Source organism: Phyllobates terribilis, unplaced genomic scaffold (genome assembly GCF_046119375.1).
Source record: "Phyllobates terribilis strain yellow unplaced genomic scaffold, ASM4611937v1 Scaffold_66__1_contigs__length_7565176, whole genome shotgun sequence".
Classification (NCBI taxonomy): domain Eukaryota; kingdom Metazoa; phylum Chordata; class Amphibia; order Anura; family Dendrobatidae; genus Phyllobates; species Phyllobates terribilis.
In genome coordinates, this window is record NW_027362826.1 from 6,907,633 (window position 1) to 6,927,537 (window position 19,905).

At 45.8% G+C, this 19,905-nt stretch overlaps 2 non-coding genes and 2 pseudogenes across 2 annotated transcripts; all 4 read right to left on the reverse strand.

Moving 5' to 3' along the window:
- Positions 1 to 6,350: 6,350 nt before the first annotated feature.
- LOC141193685 (U2 spliceosomal RNA) lies at positions 6,351 to 6,559 on the reverse strand (annotated as a pseudogene).
- A 6,193-nt stretch (positions 6,560 to 12,752) lies between these two features.
- Positions 12,753 to 12,945, reverse strand: LOC141193620 (U2 spliceosomal RNA). The gene has a single exon (XR_012266524.1). It is a non-coding gene; the product is annotated as a U2 spliceosomal RNA (small nuclear RNA).
- A 5,563-nt stretch (positions 12,946 to 18,508) lies between these two features.
- Positions 18,509 to 18,586, reverse strand: LOC141193740 (U2 spliceosomal RNA; annotated as a pseudogene).
- Positions 18,587 to 19,701: 1,115 nt separating this feature from the next.
- Positions 19,702 to 19,894, reverse strand: LOC141193622 (U2 spliceosomal RNA). The gene has a single exon (XR_012266526.1). It is a non-coding gene; the product is annotated as a U2 spliceosomal RNA (small nuclear RNA).
- Between the last annotated feature and the right edge of the window lie 11 nt (positions 19,895 to 19,905).

Sequence of the window (19,905 nt, forward strand, 5' to 3'; positions counted from 1 at the left end):
TTCAATAAGGCAGTAAAATTACATTAAAATACAGACAATGTGTTTAGATTGCTGTGTTCCATTCTTTTACCAGCCATTGTTTTGATAAAATTACATTTCTCTTTTTATCCAATAAATAATACATATACATTTCACTAAAAGCCAACTCTAAAACATCTTTCACAGATAAAACATCGTGTTTAAAAAGAAGGATGTTCCTGGCCTTCCATAGAGCTTCTTTGATGGTACTGATTGTCTTCCATGCGATGATCCTCTTGCTGGCGTTGGGGCACTCCACACGACCAAATAAGACAGTTTCAAAAGTAAGATCCTTAATGTTTGTCATTTTTTGAAGCAAAGGAAATATTGTAGTCCATGTTTGTCGTGCAAAGTGACAAGTCCATAAAACATGTAAAACAGTCTCATCTCCGAGGCATCTTTGTCTTGGACATCTGGCAGTTCTCACGAGTCCTCTTCGGTGTTGGAATGCCCGTCATGGAAGACAATCATGCACACAGCTCCAGGCCAGGTCCTTCTGGGAATTAAAAAGATAGGGTTCATTAATAACTTTCCATATGTCAGTACATTTATTATCATTAAAATTCCCAATCTGTACAATTGATTCCTTTTGTTTGAAACCATTTAAAATCATCTTGCTATCTCTTAAGTCTTCTGCACTTTTCCCTTTTAAGTCATACGTGTTTACAATAGTTCCTAAAATCTTATAGCTTTCTGGTGTATTAAGAGCATATGGGGAACTTAAAATTGTTTCAAACCATCCATGACGTTTCATAAAATAACCTGTGTTAAAACGGATGAAATATGACCAATAACTATTTTTCGACAGTGCATTAAAACATAAAACAAAAAATCTTATTAAAACAAAAGCTCTAAAATCGGGGAAATCTTTACCGCCTTTCTCTTTAGGCTTGACCACTAACTCTCTTTTCAATTTCTCCATCTTGGAGCTCCAGAAAAAAGTGAAACAAGCTTTGATTATTTTCGTAAAGGTATGTGTGGGGGGGGGAAACACCAAACTTAAGTACAATAACAAAGGCACAATTACCATTTTTATAACTAGTACCTTCCCTTCCATTGTTAATTTCCTCAACCTCCACATACATAGTTTTTGATTTACCTTTTGTGCCACAAGATCCCAGCTTTCTTTACCTTTGTTTGTTTCGTTAAAAATCACACCTAGAATCTTTACAGAGTCACATTCAGGAACCGGTACATCATTTAAAATCATATTCCCCACATTTAAAATACAGCTTTTGTTAAAATTTACTTTAAAACCAGATCCACCACAGAAGTATTCCACTTGCCGTAGTGTTTTCCGGATAGACAGGTCATCTTTACATGTTATGGCTACATCATCCATATATCCAGTAACTTTTGCTTCTAGCCCTCCCCCACCTGGCAAATGGACGCCTCGGATTTGCTTGTCTCTCCTTAAGACACTGAGTAGGGGTTCAAGGGCACAAATAAATAACAAGGGGGACAGAGGGCAACCTTGTTTTACACCAGAATTTAAAAACACATCACTTGTCTTAAAACCATTTACTAAAACCTTACTAGTGCAACCATGATAAAATGCTTTGAGAGAGCATAAAAAACCTTCTGGTATACCCATTTTAGCTAAAACATTAAAAAGGAATTGGTGTGACACTCTATCAAATGCTTTTTCAAAGTCGAGAGACAGGACTGCCAGCTTACTTCCCCTCGACTTTGTGTCATCTATTACATCTTTGATTAGATTCAAATTTTCCCAAACACTCCTTCCTGGTATGCCACACACTTGGTTTGGGTGGATTATGTTACCTATTACCTTTTTAAGTCTATTTGCACAAATTTTTGCCATTATTTTGTAATCACAATTTAGAAGGGTGATAGGTCTCCAATTTCTTAGTTGCGTTTTGTCTTCCTTTTTGTATATAAGGGAGACCTCACCTTTCTTCCAGGAGTTCGGTAGGGTTTTTGTATTAAAAACCTCGTTAAAAACATAAAATAAATCCTCCTGTAAAATATCATAAAAAACCTTATAAAATTCTATGGGTATACCATCAGGCCCCGGTACTTTACCAGACTTAAAGCTTCTTATGGTCTCAGATATCTCATCTTCAGTTAGACTCTGTAATAAAACATCTTGTGAGACAGGGTCTAAAACAGTTGTAATTTCATCCAAAGTACTTTTCATAAAATGGTCATCAACAGATTTTGTGTTAAAAAGCTCGGAATAAAATTCATGCACTTTAGCTAAAATACCCTCTATGTCTTGTTTACCTTCCATTGATTCAATAAAAACACGATTTTTCACCATACATTTAAAAAAATATCGTGAACAGGTTTCATTATTTTCAACATGTTGGACCTTTGCATGGAAAATTAACTCTTTACCTCTCTGTTCTAAGGTATGCTGAATTTCACTTTTTAAGTCACTAATTTCTTTATCTACTTCAATCTCATGGCTCTTCAATTTATATAAGGTCTCCAATCTAGTGTTGAGTTGGCAATAAAATTCTCTTTTCTCTTTAGCTTTCTGGACCCCAACCTTCATAAAAAAATCTCTTATGTTCTTTTTCATCTTTTCCCACCACCTACTTATAGGGATATGGGGGTCTCTTATTCTTTTAAAATGTAAATAAAATTCAGTAAAATCAGATAAAACTTGGGGGTCTTCTAAAAGGGAAATGTTTAACTTCCAGGTACCTTTTCCTTTTTTCTTAAAATCATTACATTTCACATAAAAGGATAAAAGTTTGTGATCAGAAAAAACATTAGATAAAAGCTCACATTTAAAAGGCAATACATTTTTAGAGCAGAAAATAAAATCAATCCTGGAGCTACAATTCACGTTGCTCCAGGTTACCCATTCCTCTGCAGGCAAGTCTTTATTACACTCCTTAAAAACATCTGTTAAATTAAAATCTTGTATGACATTTTTTAACATAAAAGACGTTTTATCATAATTCCTACTTGTGGAGCTTGAGAACCTTTTTTCTCCACCTAAAATGCAATTAAAATCTCCTGATAAAATAAGAGGGACAGAATCATTAATAAATAAGGGTAACATATTCAACATATCAGCTCTTTCTTGCTTATCTGTGGCTCCATAAAAGTTTAAAAATTGCCATTTAAAACCATCAATAAAAGCTTTTACTAATAAAATTCTACCTGGTAAAACCTCTTGAACAGAGTCAATAAAAACATTCCCTTTAAAAAGAATGGCGACCCCTGCTGACCTGGACCCGTTTGATCCTGACCATACTGAGGGTCCATGTGCCCAATCAGTCTCATATTCTGTATAATTTAAACTGTGTGGGATCCAGCATTCCTGTAAAAAGAAAACTGTAGCTGTTAGAGAGGATAAAAAATCAAAGAGAGCAACTCTTCTGGTCTTAGTTTTCAACCCTCTAGCGTTAAGAGAAAAACCGCTAATCCCTGCCATAAGAGAAAAAAAGGAAATTTAGCATTCTTTCAAACTCTTACCTCAGCTGGTTTATATTTCTATTCCAGGAGATGAGGGATCATTGATCGTCAACAGAGAGCCCGTCACGGAGGACTCCTCATCTGTTAGTGTCCCAGACCGTAGACCTCCCAGGATATACTCTTGTTCCATTCTGTCCAACTCTGCTTGGTCGTATTGCCTGCCTCTTTGCTCACGAACCCCCATTTGGACCCCTATCGAGGCACCATCTGGGGGAATCGTATCGAGCACATGCGTCTCAGACGTTGACCACTTATTTTCAGGAGTTTCCAGGATCACTGAGTCAGCCATCTCCATCTCCCCCTCCATTTCTGAAGGGGGTGGGACATTGGCAACCTCCTCACCCTGTAAAGGCACCGTTTGAGGTTTCCCACTTCCATCCGGGGGTTCCGGTGGGGGTACTTCCTTAGGTGCCCTATCCACTCCGTGCAACCTGCGTTTTTTTGGCCCAGACTGTTCGCGCCCTTGAGTATTCCCAGGAGGATTCGAAGGTGAGGATTGGCCTGTAGCACCCACCCTCGGTCCCTCCGCAGGGGTTTCTGTTTGTGGGTTACCACGCCGTTCCCTCTTTTGCTTCGAGTTTCCAACAGTACACCATGGCTCACCATCCTCGGTCGGTATTTCCATACTCTCCCCCTCATTCTCCTCCGCGGGCTTGTCCGAACCAGCCGAGGGTTGGTCAGGGGGTGAGGGCTTTTCTGGTTCAGGGGGTGAAGGTCTCTCTGTTTGCCCAGCTTGAGCTCTCTTTGAGGTATTCCTAAAAGGACAATGAGAAAAAGCATGACCTCTGGAAACACAGTTGCTACAAAAAATTCCAGTTGTACAATTTTCAGTTTTATGGTCTTTGCTCCCACAGGCTACACAAGTAATGTCACAGTTAGAATGGCCGTATTTTTTGCATTTCCTACAGAATGCCGGCATCCCATTAAAAAAGAGGTCACCATTCGTGTTTCCAATTCTAAAACGTGCTGGGGGAAGTCTTATGCCCCCCGGGCTTGAAGGGTCCTTAATACATGTCACCGTAAATTTCCACTTACACGCCCAAACTCCGCACTCATTCATAACTTTTCCATGGCTTACCACTTTGCTGAAATAATTGGATAAAAATGAAATAACATCGCTTTCTTTTGTATAAGGAGAGTAAATTTTAACAATTACAGTTTTTATCACATCTAATTCATGTTCGACAATTTTAACACCTTTAAAGATTGGCTTTCTCTGGTAAATTATATCAGGATCATTCATTTTACGGCAAAAATCTTGGTGGATACCTTTTTCAGTGAATGTGACATCGTATACACCACGCTTCGGGTAGTCTTGGATTGCCAGGATCTCGGATTTCTGGATTGAAAAAAATTTCACAAGAAGATCATCCACAATAAAACGTAAACCTCTGTTATCTTTACCTCCCTCATGGAAGTAAAACCGCACCGTATGCCGTAACCGGGCATAGGTCGGAATTTCACCTGGATCTGAATCCATGGTGAAACAAGGATTTCCGCAACAGGAAAACGGGGATTTCCGCAACCAATAATGGGGGATTTCCGCAACTAAGGAGTCGCTGAACAATCCTAGGACTGTACAGCTGGGATCGCAACCCGTTGCCCAGGGACTAAGCCCACCTCCTTATAGCAGCAAGGGCCTAAGCCCCACTACAAGAGTGGGACCCGAACCCAAGGCCAAGAGGCGGGGTACCCCAGGCACCTTCCAACTACAACCAATGCCAGTAAAACCAACACTAGATCGCAGCCATAAGGCCGAGAAGCGATAACCAGAATTGGTTTCAAACTACGGAGCCACCCAAGGATCCTGAAAAGTCCATTTGTGGAGATGAGCTCCTGGACTCCCGTTAAGAAGACATGTTGTCAACCTCTAGATCCCTTACATGCCTGCACTTTTCGGCTTGCTGCTGCTGCAATCCACGCGTTTTAGATCTGCATAACTCCACCTCTTTAAACACAGCACCTTCACCCCCTGCTGTTCCCACCCGCCTCAACACCGTTGGAAGGGAGGAGAACCAATTAAGGCGGGGAGTGGGGTGGAACGAGCAGCTGTCTACCCTTAGCAGGAGGGCTCCTGATTACATACCTCTCCTGCTGCTGCTGCTGCTGGCTGTCCAGCAGCAGACTGAAGGTGGCTGCTGCTGTGCACAGGTATATAAAGGCTCAGAGCCTATTATGACACGCGCAGCCAGCGTTCCATTGCCACATTCCATCTACTGCAGGCAGGATACCTGGCTGGCTGAATGTCGCTGAGAAGCTCACAGAGACCGCCATAAGCAACAGTTTAACAGAATGCCACAGACTAATCAACCAAACTTTTTGGGTTGGGTTCTCTTTTATAGTCTGCAGGCATTAAATGAAAGAAGTCAGTGTTCCAGCAGAAGGAGACAACGTTTCAGAAAAGGCATTGTAGCAAACCAAAAAAGAAATTTTAAGCGCAGCAGAGTAACCAGCGCACATACCTGTTAGCTCAGGTGAGTTTAAAAGGCTGCTGTTGATAACAAGGGCATTTGCTAAATAGATGGTGTGTGTGCAACAATATACTGAAAGGTCAATTATATTGTGCAGCTTATCTCACCACCTGTAGTTATTTAGGTGAAAGCTCCAAAATGCTTGCCTAATATGTCTGTTTATCCAAAAGGAAGTAAAAAGGGAGAGCTAGAAAGATAGCATTGCATCACATTACATGGCAATGCAATGCACAGTTGCTGAAGTTGAACCAAAATGAGCTTGTAATCTGGCTTCTGCAACTTTGAACATGAAAAATCCAATGAGGAGAAGAAAAGCAAAGCCAAAGAGTCCATCCCAAAATCCGACAAACAAGCAAAATGAACAAAAAACATTGAATTCAATTCTTTCTGATTTTAGAAACTGCATTAAAGAAGGGGTGCACCGGTCCTGGAGATACTGCAATACCAGGTCAATGCGTGGAGTGGACAGAGCAAGCTCTTTTTCCATCTCCCTGTTCTAAAAATCCATTTAATATATGGTCCCCAGATAGGGGACGTATCAGATATTAAACTGATAAGAACAGATTTTTCTTTTTTTTTTTTTTCTTTTTTTTTTTTTTTTCTTTTTAACCAAATCAGATAGGCCGGAGCATAAGCTCAATCAAATTGACTTACAAAAGCCTTTCATTGACACTTAGCCTTTCATCACACTTGGTATATAATCAAAAATAAAACCAAACCTTATCATCAGGTACATTATACACTACTAATTAAACTTTACCAAAAACCTCCACTTTTTAAACTTCCAGATCCCTTCAGCATCTATAATACTTCCACGTTCCTGATCCCAGAGGTATATTACATACATACGTGACAGAATCAATCTCAAACATTCATTAAATGACATTTTCTTCCTTTTAAAAACTAACAAATTCCTCGCATCCCACAAACTTTCAATTACACACACCACCAACAACCATAAAATCCTATCCTTAATTCTACTACATGCACCCATCCCAAACATAGCAAGTTTTCAATTAACATACTTTACACCCACCAATTCCTTGCAAAGTCCCCCTATACCCTTCCATACATCATATGCAAAATCACAATCCCATACCATATGTCTAACATGCTCTCTCAAACCACATCCATCCCTCGGGCATACCTCAGATTTAACTAAATCCCTCTTCTTTTGCACATCTCTAACAGGCAAAATGTCATGCAATATCATCCAAGCGATATCTCTCTGTCTGTTAGTCACACCATCTATACTTAATTTTCTCCACATCTCGGTTACTTCCTCCCCTCTCAACCCATTGATATTACATACCACCTCACGCTCACGCACCATCCTAATGACTTTCTTCTTTTGCCTAAAATCACTCATGTTAACGGACAACAAATCATACTTCCTTACAAATTTCTCAACACAACCATACCATACAGGACACTTAAAAGCAACAGGCACTCTAGCATCCCTTTTGACCCACTTTAAGCCATAAAGCATCCATCCAGCCGAATACTTCATCATATAAGCACACTTATTACTTTTCCCTAGAACCACCACCACCATTTTCACGTAACTAATCCCTAAAAAGAAATCAATATTTGGAAAATCCAAACCACCATTTACACATAACTTATAGACATATTCCCGTTTCAATTTCTCCATGCGACTTCCCCAAAGAAAATTAAAGATGAATTTCTCAGTTTTCCTAATTTTCTTAAAAGCAGCAGGATATACATTCGCAACAAACAACAAAATAGGCAAAATAACCGCCTTAATAATCAGAACTTTCCCAGTCAGAGTTAATTCTCTCATTCGCCAAAAATTCAACTTGCGCACCACTCTCACCCCACAATCTTCCCAACTCTCATTTCCTTTCAAATCATCATTAAACTTAATCCCAAGCACCTTTATTGCACCATCCTCACACCTCACACCATTCATCCATACATTCCTCTCACCAAAACATTTAAAGGAACTCTTAGTCCAATTGACCTTAAAAGCTGAGACACTACAAAACAAACTTAATATCAACCTTGCCCTACTCATCGCAGCCATATTCCCACTCACAATCACTACATCATCCATGTAACCTAGAATTCTCACATCCTTTCCATTACTCCCAGGAATCATCACACCTCTCATAACCTTATCCTTCCTAACCATACACATCAACACTTCAATCACACTAATAAACAAAAAAGGGGACATAGGGCACCCCTGACGCACTCCTGATTTAATTCTCACTTTCTCACTCAACCACCCATTCACCAAAAATTCACTTGAAACATTACAATACAAACTCCTAACACAGTTTACAAAATTCCTGGAATAACCCATCTTAGACAAAACCTTAAACAAAAAGCTATGTGACACACGGTCAAAAGCTTTTTCAAAATCAACCGAAAACAACAAACATTTCTGCTTACGACTCATACAATCCCCAATCACATCACGCAACAACACCAAATTTTCAGTCATACTTCTCCCAGGCACTGCACACACTTGATCTTCATCCACCACACCGCCAATCACTTCCCGCATCCGGCTAGCCAACAATTTACTAAACACCTTATAGTCTGCATTCAAAAGGGTGATTGGCCTCCAATTCCCCAAATCCTTTTTATCACCTTTCTTATGAACCAAAACCACCACCCCATCTCTCATAGATTCACTCAACATATTCTCCGTGAACATATACTGGCACACCTCCAATAAGTCATTTCCCATCGTGTCCCATTCCTTAACATATAACTCCACGGGCAGTCCATCCTTCCCAGGTGTTTTATTCTTACTCGCAGACATCACCACTTTTTTAACTTCATCCAACACAATTACATCATCCAATATTTCACGTTCATCCTCACCCAAACAACCTTCTAATCACCCCAAAGCATCAGTCAACATCCTATCATCAACCCATTTTTCCCCATACAACTCCTTATAAAACAACACCACCTCCTGCATCACATCCTTCCCACTCACACACACCCCATCACCATTCACCACCTCATCCATATCTACTTTCTTCCCAAAAACTTTTTTGAAAAAAAACCTTGTGCATTTCTCATTTTTCTCCAAATGTTCAATCTTAGAACGGTAAATAATTTCTTTCCCTTTACCCTCAATATATTTCTTAATCTCTTCTTTCACTTGACACATCAAAACATCCACATCCACTCCAATCATCCTTAACTTCCTCAGCCACTCCAGTCTAGAGCTTAAATCATTAAATTTTACTCTATTCATTGCTGCTTTCCTCCTGCCCCTTTTTCTAAAGAAAAAACCAATCTCACTCTTCATCCAGTCCCACCACTCAAGCACATTCCTGAAATCACTTTTTTTATCCCTCCACCTAACATACATTCGCCTAAAATCACACATGATCCTATTATCTTCCAGCAAACGCACATTAAGTTTCCACACGCCACCACCATATACAAAGGAAATCTTACCTTCTAGACGTGCCCTCAAACACACATGGTCAGAGAAGGGAACATCTTCCTGCTGGAAATTCCTACAAATAACATTTTGTGAAGAAAAGAAGATACGGTCTATTCTAGACTCTATGCCTCCCCTGTCGGCCTTATAGGTCGCAGGAGGTGGATTACCTAAAAAAACTTCCGCAGCATCCTGTAAGGAAAAATCCGCCACAAGACTCTTGAGTCTTTTACCTGTAACATCCATCTTATCCCCCTCCGTCACACAATTGAAATCTCCAACAAAAATTATTGGCATTTTGCCAGATAAAAAAAAAACATAATTTCTCGAAAATTTCCAGCCTCTCCCCTTTATCTATTGGTGCATACATATTTACCACCCTAACCCTCCACCCCCTACAATTTAACTCACATATTACACACCTCCCCACCTCCACCACCATGTAACTTTCTATCTTAACACTATAACCCTTCACCAAAACACCTACCCCACAATTTTTATTACATACAGAACCAGACCACACACTTTGACCTAAAGGCCATGCATTTTCACTTAAGGGATCGGAGATCCCACACTCCTGGACACAGTATACGTCCGCATCCAAGTTGCTCAAGTAGTCCAAAATTGCCACTTTTCTCGACTCAGATTTAATCCGCCGAACATTTAGCGACAAGATGCTGAGAGCAACTTGGGCACCCATCTATTAATTTGATGTGGCAGGTCACGACAACATGCCCACCTGTACATCATCCTAACCCTTCTGGGGGTAGGACGCTGGACGTGCAGATATCGTAGTTTGTGCCTTCCCCCAAAAAAGACACATCTTGGGGATCGGATGCAGTAGGGTACACCCGGGCTGGACTCACACTGCAATCACTTAAAGGGGAAAAGGATGGTTCAGTTTTCTTCTTTTTCTTCACTGAAGCGCCTCCATCTTCATCTGAACTATAATCCCGCCGCTGGGGGTCAAAGTCCCCCTGACCTCCCTCCTCCTCAAGGTCAGAAACGACATCGCTCCAGGCCACATGCGGTGTTCTGGTCAGATCAGACTCCTCTTCCCCCTGCAATGTAACCATCATGTCTGGAATTTCAGCCTCCAGATCCTCCACCGGGGCCACTTCCATGCCTATACGATCATCAGTTATCGTCTCAGACTCACTGACATCTGAAGCCACAGACGCGGCCCTCTGCACCGGTGGCTCAGGTGCCAGCTCCATATTTCCTCTTACATTCACACGAACCAGTTCTGGAAAAGCAACCCGAGCCTCCTCCTCATCCAGGAAAGCCAGAGTAGATATCGGAGCAGTCGGAGTTGGAGCAGTCGGAGTTGTAGCTGTGGGTGCAGGAGATTCATTTCTTCTCCTTCCCCTTCCCGCTGCCCCCGCATATGAACCAGGATGGAATATACAGTCTCTGAAGGCATGCCCCTTCTCTCCACAGAGGTTACAGACTATTTCATTTTTGCAATTATTGGAAGAATGACCCACCTCATTGCACTTCCTGCAAATAATCTGTCTGATGTCGCATGCTTCCTGAGTATGGCCATACCTCCTACAATGACGACAAAACCTGGGCGCATTGGGGAAGAACAGGTAACCCCGCTCACTCCCAATGGAAAAATTTGATGGAGGATAATGTATACCCCCTGGTTCATCAGGACTTTCCCGGAACTTGACCATGAAACGATATTTACCGGTCCATAGTTCCTCCTCATTCATGACTTTTACTGCCACCTTGGTAATATAGCAGTGCCTATTTAGAAAGGCATAAATCAAAGCCAAGTCCACATGTGGGTTGTACATGAAAACAGTCAGAGGTACCTCTTTGGAGCAATACAAGATGACAAAAGTCAGCCCATCCAAATATTGATTGTCCAGATTCTTTTTCAAACAATCATAGAAATTGTTGCAAACAGCCATAGAAGTAAATACAAGATTATACTTGCTTTTGAATTGCTGGAGGCACAAGATTTCTTCCTTCTTCACTTCAAGGAGTCCAAACAAAATCTCCTTCACCACGAAGCTGAGGGTAAAGATTCCTTCTTTGCCTTCTTCCACATCAATCTGGATTCCAAACTTCACTCGAGCCTCACCGGGCCCAGCGTATCGAATGCGTCCCATTATCGCTAGTCGTGTCTACTGGCCAACTCCTTATAGCAGCAAGTGGCTTAAGCCATAAAATGGCGATGCCACAGGGCCAAGAGTTAACGCACAGACAGCCAAATGACTAGACCCATTACAGATCTGAGCCAAAAGGCCGAGAAGCGATAACCAGAATTGGTTTCAAACTACGGAGCCACCCAAGGATCCTGAAAAGTCCATTTGTGGAGATGAGCTCCTGGACTCCCGTTAAGAAGACATGTTGTCAACCTCTAGATCCCTTACATGCCTGCACTTTTCGGCTTGCTGCTGCTGCAATCCACGCGTTTTAGACCTGCATAACTCCACCTCTTTAAACACAGCACCTTCACCCCCTGCTGTTCCCACCCGCCTCAACACCGTTGGAAGGGAGGAGAACCAATTAAGGCGGGGGGTGGGGTGGAACGAGCAGCTGTCTACCCTTAGCAGGAGGGCTCCTGATTACATACCTCTCCTGCTGCTGCTGCTGCTGGCTGTCCAGCAGCAGACTGAAGGTGGCTGCTGCTGTGCACAGGTATATAAAGGCTCAGAGCCTATTATGACACGCGCAGCCAGCGTTCCATTGCCACATTCCATCTACTGCAGGCAGGATACCTGGCTGGCTGAATGTCGCTGAGAAGCTCACAGAGACCGCCATAAGCAACAGTTTAACAGAATGCCACAGACTAATCAACCAAACTTTTTGGGTTGGGTTCTCTTTTATAGTCTGCAGGCATTAAATGAAAGAAGTCAGTGTTCCAGCAGAAGGAGACAACGTTTCAGAAAAGGCATTGTAGCAAACCAAAAAAGAAATTTTAAGCGCAGCAGAGTAACCAGCGCACATACCTGTTAGCTCAGGTGAGTTTAAAAGGCTGCTGTTGATAACAAGGGCATTTGCTAAATAGATGGTGTGTGTGCAACAATATACTGAAAGGTCAATTATATTGTGCAGCTTATCTCACCACCTGTAGTTATTTAGGTGAAAGCTCCAAAATGCTTGCCTAATATGTCTGTTTATCCAAAAGGAAGTAAAAAGGGAGAGCTAGAAAGATAGCATTGCATCACATTACATGGCAATGCAATGCACAGTTGCTGAAGTTGAACCAAAATGAGCTTGTAATCTGGCTTCTGCAACTTTGAACATGAAAAATCCAATGAGGAGAAGAAAAGCAAAGCCAAAGAGTCCATCCCAAAATCCGACAAACAAGCAAAATGAACAAAAAACATTGAATTCAATTCTTTCTGATTTTAGAAACTGCATTAAAGAAGGGGTGCACCGGTCCTGGAGATACTGCAATACCAGGTCAATGCGTGGAGTGGACAGAGCAAGCTCTTTTTCCATCTCCCTGTTCTAAAAATCCATTTAATATATGGTCCCCAGATAGGGGACGTATCAGATATTAAACTGATAAGAACAGATTTTTTGATTGAATATATCTTTTATTAGCACAAAAAATAAGTTAACAGACAGTGTACAGTGCCGCAGCCCAGTACACACAGAATTCTACATCATATTTACATAGCATGAGGATACGACGCACTAACTAGACACATCACACCCCTATGCTACACAAAACACTCAATCTGAAAGAAAAAGCATGTCAATCAATACAGTACGACGAACCGTGAAAAGGGATGGGGATTGGGAAAAAGGGGATGGGGAGGGGAAAATCACAGGCCCGAAGCTTTATTGAAAGACAAGACACATAAGGGGAGAGGGGGAGGAGGGGTTTAGTCCTCGTCCTCGTCCTCCGGACCGTCCATGATGGAATAGTCTCTGAGCAGGCTGTGGATCAGCCTGCGGCAGTCCTGGATGGACATCCTCTCCCTCCTCAAGATGAGCCGGTTCCTGGCGACCCAAACGGCATCCTTGAAGCAGTTCATAAGGCGCCAAGCCTCCTGGATGGCTCCGACGGTATGAACCCCAGGGAAGAGTCCGTAAAGCACAGAATGGTGCGATAGGCTCGCCCTGGGGACAGAGTTCCTCAGGTCGTCCTCAAGTGCAGTCAATAGGCGCTGTGCAAATCCGCAGTCCCAAAAAGTGTGCAAAGATGTTTCCTCCACGAAGGGGCACCTTGGGCAGTACCGGGTCTTGCACAGGTTCCGGGCATGCATGAATGACCGGACGGGCAGTCCGCCCTGAATCGCCATCCACGACAAGTCCTTGTGCCCGTTGGTCAGCCTGTCAGACGACACATTTGTCCACACAGTCTCCAGCGTGTCCTGGTGAAGTCCTGTGATGTTCTCCACGTCATCCTTGGCTCTGATTAGCTTGTGGATAGTTTTGGGCTTCCACAAGTCGGGCTTGAGTCCCTCCAGTTGATGCTCCCCCACAAATCGAACGACGTCTCCGTAGAACCATGGCGTCGTCCAGTTGTAGGGGAAGGAGCTGTCCCACTTGTCCCAGCCGAGTCGCCTCCAAAGAGGAAGCAGGAAGAAGCGAGACATGGACCTGCCCGCGGAGCCATTCTTGACTTGCAAAGTCCGGCGGACACAATCACACACAAAAGAGGATCGCAGGAGGGTGGGGATATCTGGAACGCCCTTCCCACCCTTGCGAGGCTCCTTGTACATGACGGCCCGCCTGACTCTGTCCATCTTGGATCCCCAGACAAAGTGAAACACTGTCCTGGTAATGGCCCTGCACACAGTGACGTGTGGGGGCCAGGCCTGCGCCGTGTACTGCAAGACGGGCAGGACCTCATTACGCAGGACGAGTGCCTTACCCTCACAAGTGAGGTGTCTGAGGCTCCAGAGTCCGATCCGTTGCTTCACCTTGGCCAAGCGTTCTTGCCAGGACTTGAGGGCCGCTCCTTCCTTCCCGAACCAGACTCCCAGCACCTTGAGGAAATCCGGTTGAATGTTGAAGGGGAAGGGGGCGGAGGAGGCCGGCTGCCAATCCCCGAAGAGCATGGCTTCCGACTTCCTGCAGTTGACTTTGGCCCCTGAAGCCCGGCCGAACCTCTCACACGTCTGGACGAGGGCGTCGACTGAACCACGATCAGCGCAGAAGACGGTGACGTCGTCCATGTAGAGCGAGCACTTGACCTCGTGTCGTCCCGGACCCGGTGCGGTGATCCCTCTGATCTCTCCATTCTGCCGGATAGCCTCTGCGAAGAGTTCTATAACACAAACAAAAAGAAGAGGTGATAGAGGTCAGCCTTGTCTGACCCCAGAGAGGACAGGGAAGGGGTCAGTCTTCCAGCCGTTCACCAACACCGAGCTGTGGATATCAAAATACATCAGACGGACATACGAACAAAACATGTTACCCAAACCTAACCGGTGCAGAGCTCGGCCCATGAACTCGTGGGAAACCCGGTCGAAGGCCTTCTCCTGATCCAAGGAGACCAGGGCCGCGTGTGCGCGGCGGACCTTGATGTACTCGACCGTGTCCCGCACGAGAGCGAGGCTGTCTGCGATGCGACGTCCAGGGATGCCGCAGGTCTGGTCCGGGTGGATGATCCGTCCGATGACCGTCTTAAGTCGTGTCGCCATCGTCTTGGCCAGGATCTTGTAGTCCACGTTGAGCAGAGTGATGGGACGCCAATTCCTCAGGTCGCACCTCTCTCCCTTCCGCTTGTACAGGTTCGTGACCATTCCTTCCCTCAAAGATGGAGGCATTCTACCCTCCACCACCATCTCCTCGTACAGGTCCAACAGGTCCGGACAGATGAGGTCTCCCAGCGCTACATAGAGCTCCGCTGGAAGACCATCACTGCCCGGGGTCCTGCCGGTCCTAAAGGATTTAGCGGCAGAGAGCAATTCGCCCACCATCAGAGGTTTGTCCAAGGCTGCCGTGCCTGCAGGATCAAGATGGTTAGTGATACCTGACAGGAACTTATCAGCAGCGTCGGGGTCGGTAGTCTTGTGGGAGTAGAGTTCGCTGTAGAAGTCGCTGACGACTCTCATCACGTCCTCCTTCCCACGTCGCATGTTTCCGCTCTCGTCTCGCAGCTCGTTCAGGGGCGTGTGACCGGCATGAAGTTTCCTGAAAAAGAATGAGTTACATTTCTCACCCTTCTCCAGATTCTCCACTTTGGAACGGAAGACGATTCGCTTGGACTCCTCCTCAAAGTGCCTTTTCAGGCTCTTCTTGGTCTCCTCCAGCTCCTCCCTCACGTCCCAGCCGCAGTGAAGAAGGTCCTGCAGCGACCGCAGCTCGCGCTGCAGCCCTCTGAAGTCCCTCCTCTTCTCACACGCCTGTTGTCGACCCTTGGCCTGAAAGAAACAGCGAAACTCAAGTTTAACATATTCCCACCAATCAGAGACTGTTTGGAAGCTACCCTTGTAGGACTGCCACATTGCGTAGGCTGCTCTCAGCTCCTCCACGACTTCATCCTGAGCCAGCAGAGCACAATTCAGCTTCCAGGAGCCGGGGCCGGACGGAAAACCGTCGCCGAGGACACCTTGTAAGTGAATGGCTCTGTGGTCGGAGAAGAAGCAGGAGACCATCGAGTGCCTACTCTGCCTGACTGCCCGAGAGGTGAACACAAAGTCAATCCTGGAGCGGAGTGAGCCATCGGGTCGGCTCCACGAATAGTTCGTGGAGCCTCTCCCCATGGAGCCCACCACGTCCTGAAGAGAGGCCTCGGTTACCATCTCGATGAGCAGCTTGGACGTGATGTCCAACTTGGCAGATGTGCCAGAACTACGACCGTCCTCCTCGATGGGGCAGTTGAAATCCCCGGCCATCACTAAGGTCCTGGTGGTGTCAAGCTGAAGCTGCAGGGTCTGGAAAAGCTCCAAACGCTCATTCTTCAGTGGGGACGCATACACGTTGATGAACCTGACAGGTTCTCCCGCCCAGTTGCCATCTACAACAAGAGCCCTGCCGCAGATGAGCTCCTGGACGGACTCAAGCGTGAATGCGCCCCCCCGATCAGAATTGCGACCCCCGCAGACTTGCAGTCACCCCCACCGGACCAGTAGGATGGACCGTGGGACCACTCCCTGGCCAGATGTTTGAAGGACCTAGAGGAGGGAAGGGAACATTCCTGCAACATATAAACATCACACAACTGGGAAGTAAGGAAGGCATAAATAGTCTGACGTCTGAACTTGTCCTTGATGCTCCTGACATTAATGGAAAATAAGTTAATATTAGCCATCATGTAGGGAAAAAAGAAAAAGTTAGCGCAGGCAATACACCTTAGTTACCACTCCGGTCGGGTGGTCCCTCGTCGGTGTTGACTGCTGGTGACGGGATCACCAGCAGGCCCTCTTCCTCCATCTGGTCAAGCAGCGCGGCCTCAATCTCGGCGACCACCAGTTCCTCCTCTTCTGGCTCGGCCACCAGGGTCTCAACCATGTGCTCCATCTCTTCTGGCTCAGGGAGGGTATCCTCCTTTTCGCCTACGAAATCCAGAATCTTCTTTTTGGAGGATTCAGTAGCAGGGCTGTCCTCCACCTTCCTCTTTCCCCGGGTTGGAACTGGGGAGACAAGAAGGGGAAAATCCTCCTCGGAATAGATAGCGGCGGGTGGAGGAAAGGTTAATTCCACCGCTACCATGGTCTGGGGAGGGAGAGTGGCTGCCGGGGCAGGGGAAAGGACACCTGCTGAGGAGTAGGGGAAGGAGGAAGAGGAAGTGGAATCCTCAGCAGGGGTGGCCGGGGTGGGGGGGGATTGGACGGGGGTGGCAGGGGGAGGGATCGAGAGAGGGGTGACAGAACTCTTACCCTCCTTTGACTTTTTCTTCTGCTTCGGAGCTGCTGGGACCGTCGCTGGGGCTTTGGCCACCGACTCCTTGACCGCTTTGGCCTTGGTCGTCTCGGCCTTGGCCGCTGGGGCCTTGGTCGTCGCGTCCTTGACCTTCACAGGCCTGGTCGTCGGGGCCTTGTCCTCCGTAGCTGGGGTCGTCGCAACCACCGATGCCCAGGATCTCTCACGCCTGGGGCAATCCTTGTACAGATGAGCCGCCAGCCCACACAGGTTGCAGGACGTCTTCTTCGGGCAGTCCTTCGAGCTGTGTCCCGTCACTCGACAAATCCTGCAGGCATCCTCCTTGCAGTCCTTCATCTCGTGGCCGTTCTTGCCGCATCTCCTGCAGTTCCGCGGCATGTCCGGGTAATAGATGAGGCCGTAGGAGTTGCCCAGGGAGAATGTCGGGGGCAGGTGCCGAAGTCCGTCTGAGTACGCCAGGTCCCTGTGAAGTCTAACGGTCACCGACCACTTACCTGTCCAGAAGCCGAGTCCATTCAGGATGTGAGAGGGTTCCTTCACAACCAAACAGAAGCGTCTCAGGAAGGTACAGATGTCTTGGCCTGGGGTGTGCGGGTTGCGCATGGAGACCGTGATCCTCCTTTCATCCCTCTGGATAGGGCAGCTACCTGTAAAGGCAGAGAAAGAATTATCCGGTCCTTTTGCGCTTACCATTTCCCAGAACCTCCTGCAGGTGTTCACAGTGGCGAAGGTGACGAAGAAGATCCCCGTCAAGAAGGTCTGGATGCTGAGGGTGTCCGACCTGGAGAAGCCTCGATCCAGCAGCATCTTCTGGCAGAACACGTCCGAGGACATGTCCGGCACCCTCCCATCCACTTCCTTCAGCTTCAGGGCCACCGTCTGCCGCATCCATGGCTCCAGGGCTGGAGCTTCGTGGCGGGGCTTCTGGGGTCCCTTCTGCTGGCCAGTCGTGGAGGCAGAGTCCTTGGGGTCAGAATCGGCTCCTGGCTGGGCCCTCCTGGCTGTCCCCAGCTCCAGGCTCTTCTTTTCGGCCTTCCTCGCAGCGCTTGCCATGGCTTTCCTCCTGCAGTTACTTCTTGGAGCTGGATCTGGAACTCTTCCCGGAATGGGTGGAGCTATGTAGATTCTTCTCCCGTCGTGTTCTGGACAAATTCCCCGAAAGGTCTTTGTCTCGATGATTTTCTTCCTCGAAGATTCCACAGGACAGCCCGATTCTTCTCCGAGTCTTCGTCTTCTTCTGGATTCTTTAGAGCTTCTTCCTCCCACCGATATCCGCCTTCGTTCTCTGATGTCAGCTGGGCTCCGAAGCTCTTCTCCTTCCGAGTTCGATCGCTCTCGTCAAGTGTAGATCGTAGCTCTTGTGTTCTTAAAAGAACAGATACTACACTTGATCTTAGCCAAAAGGCCGAGAAGCGATAACCAGAATTGGTTTCAAACTACGGAGCCACCCAAGGATCCTGAAAAGTCCATTTGTGGAGATGAGCTCCTGGACTCCCGTTAAGAAGACATGTTGTCAACCTCTAGATCCCTTACATGCCTGCACTTTTCGGCTTGCTGCTGCTGCAATCCACGCGTTTTAGACCTGCATAACTCCACCTCTTTAAACACAGCACCTTCACCCCCTGCTGTTCCCACCCGCCTCAACACCGTTGGAAGGGAGGAGAACCAATTAAGGCGGGGGGTGGGGTGGAACGAGCAGCTGTCTACCCTTAGCAGGAGGGCTCCTGATTACATACCTCTCCTGCTGCTGCTGCTGCTGGCTGTCCAGCAGCAGACTGAAGGTGGCTGCTGCTGTGCACAGGTATATAAAGGCTCAGAGCCTATTATGACACGCGCAGCCAGCGTTCCATTGCCACATTCCATCTACTGCAGGCAGGATACCTGGCTGGCTGAATGTCGCTGAGAAGCTCACAGAGACCGCCATAAGCAACAGTTTAACAGAATGCCACAGACTAATCAACCAAACTTTTTGGGTTGGGTTCTCTTTTATAGTCTGCAGGCATTAAATGAAAGAAGTCAGTGTTCCAGCAGAAGGAGACAACGTTTCAGAAAAGGCATTGTAGCAAACCAAAAAAGAAATTTTAAGCGCAGCAGAGTAACCAGCGCACATACCTGTTAGCTCAGGTGAGTTTAAAAGGCTGCTGTTGATAACAAGGGCATTTGCTAAATAGATGGTGTGTGTGCAACAATATACTGAAAGGTCAATTATATTGTGCAGCTTATCTCACCACCTGTAGTTATTTAGGTGAAAGCTCCAAAATGCTTGCCTAATATGTCTGTTTATCCAAAAGGAAGTAAAAAGGGAGAGCTAGAAAGATAGCATTGCATCACATTACATGGCAATGCAATGCACAGTTGCTGAAGTTGAACCAAAATGAGCTTGTAATCTGGCTTCTGCAACTTTGAACATGAAAAATCCAATGAGGAGAAGAAAAGCAAAGCCAAAGAGTCCATCCCAAAATCCGACAAACAAGCAAAATGAACAAAAAACATTGAATTCAATTCTTTCTGATTTTAGAAACTGCATTAAAGAAGGGGTGCACCGGTCCTGGAGATACTGCAATACCAGGTCAATGCGTGGAGTGGACAGAGCAAGCTCTTTTTCCATCTCCCTGTTCTAAAAATCCATTTAATATATGGTCCCCAGATAGGGGACGTATCAGATATTAAACTGATAAGAACAGATTTTTTGATTGAATATATCTTTTATTAGCACAAAAAATAAGTTAACAGACA